Source organism: Otolemur garnettii, unplaced genomic scaffold (genome assembly GCF_000181295.1).
Source record: "Otolemur garnettii isolate 467f Iridium unplaced genomic scaffold, OtoGar3 scaffold00034, whole genome shotgun sequence".
In the NCBI taxonomy this organism is placed as follows: Eukaryota; Metazoa; Chordata; class Mammalia; order Primates; family Galagidae; genus Otolemur; species Otolemur garnettii.
In genome coordinates this window covers 13674007-13676081 of record NW_003852429.1, presented here as the reverse complement: position 1 = coordinate 13676081, position 2075 = coordinate 13674007, and positions in this window count along the sequence as shown.

Genomic DNA, 2075 nt, shown 5'->3' with positions numbered 1-2075 from the left:
ACTTTATGTTTTTCCATTTATTTTCTTTTTCCTTTTCACTGTTGTCTTTACTATAACATTTCAAAAGATAAAAATTAATTGTTAACTAAGTGTCCATTCTTAAGTCATTTATTGAATCAAATGAACGTAACATTTATTCGTATTAGTGGTTAATTTTCTTAGACTCCTTAGCATGCTGACATTTGATCCTCATCTTGCAAACTGTACCAGTTTTGAAAATATGTTTCCAAGGAACTAAAAAGACTGAGCTTCAGAGACACGGAGATTGTTATATGTGATTTGCGGCAGCTCACGTTACTGCAAGGTGGAAACATTGTCAGCAGGGACAGAATCGAGTTTTTGTATAACTCATGCCGCGTAGCAATCCATGGGGTAATAAAATCAGTATTAGTATGGTGCCACTGTGCACAGTAATTCTTAAATGTAAGTTTCGTGCTTAAATAGGGTAGTTATAGTCGACCTAGTTGTAATAAACTACAATTTCAACACTACTTGTGAAATTCTTAAACTAAATCAGAATTATACATGTCTCTCCACGATGCTAATGGGCAGGGAAGGACTGCCCAGTGCTATTCTGTTTCAAAACAAGGAAGGAACCATCTGTTTATACCAAACGAGGGGAGGAGTTCAGCCACCCTTGTGCACACTGCGGGTCCTGGAGTAAGCGTCTCTACATCAGGCTGAGAGCACCAGCCAAGTGTCCTTGAAGGAGGAAGATACTTTACTTAAACTGAGCTAATGGCTAGGAAAAAAATACACCCCACTTTTTAAATGCTTCATCTCTCCTTCTCATTTTTTATAGAATATCATTTATTTTATCTGAAGTAAGACTGTATAACTGGACAAGCCATTGTTTATAGTAGAGATGTTTTCCCGATGTGTGGAATGGAACTCAGAACGTGGTGGGGGTCTCAATCTCAGCATCCCTGACAAAGAATGATGTTTCTGTGCCTGAAAGTCCCAAGATCAGTAACCCCCACAAAGCATCCCTTTACTGAGTCACCTGCAATAAAATTAGGAACACTTGAAAAGTCCTCAAGAACATGTTTTTGCAACCCCCAGCCCCTAATTCACTGTGGTTTTCATGTTAATTTTAAGGTAAGTTTACTGGGAAAGGGCGAGATGTGTTTGTGACTGCAGCTCGAATGAGTTTACTCTTGTGTGCCCCATCAAGCATCCCATCCTAGAGGGTTCAGGTGTCAGCTCAAAATTAAAAAGAAAGAAAATCGTCTTTTGACTTGCCGGTAGGTCTCAGGCCTGTTCTCATGCATTTTCCATGCGGTTTCAGAAGTAGGGATTAAGAATGGATTACGGTGGTTTAACTCAAGTTTTCATTTTATTTTTTTTCCTTCCTCCAATAGTGAGGTTTCCCTGTACCTGATTACTGTGGAGGGTTTAGAGAGAAGTGAAGTGGTTGAAGTTCAATCACTAAGAGACAAAGTGCCGGTGGAGAGGCTGGAGCAAGCCTTCAGGGGCTGCGGCTGGCCGGCTCTCCACCTGGCCGGCTCTCCACCTGGAGGGACCCGCTCCGCTCTTGTGGCTGAGCTGCCATCTTCTGTTTCTTCCTAATGCACTATTGATCCTGTGATGCTAGAAACCTCCTCTCCATGTGCACTGAGCCAGGCAGGGCTGTGGCTTTCAAACCTGGCATTGCATTTGGATTTAAGTGATTTCTTAAGGTCAGTTACTCTATAACTTTTGATACAAGTGAATTTACTTCAGAATATGACTATTTATTAATATGTTAAACCACCAAGGCACTTCATGAAATTGCTTCAAGGAAAATGTCACCTCTCTGAATTCTTGAAAAGAAAATCTTCAGCAATCCCACTGAGCTCCATATCCTCCCAAATTCGGTTTTACTTATTTTTCTTGTAACTAACATCATTTCCCTCAACCACATTAAAGTCAAATTAATCCCCGTACAAAATAAAATCTGGACAGATTCCTGTCCCTGTCCCTTTAACACTGTGTTTGAAAACTCTTTACTCTGATTTTCTTTGTATTTTTATTCTGTAAGTCTTAACTTTTGGGGGTGAGCGAAAATCCTATTTTTCCTTTTTTTTCACCAACAA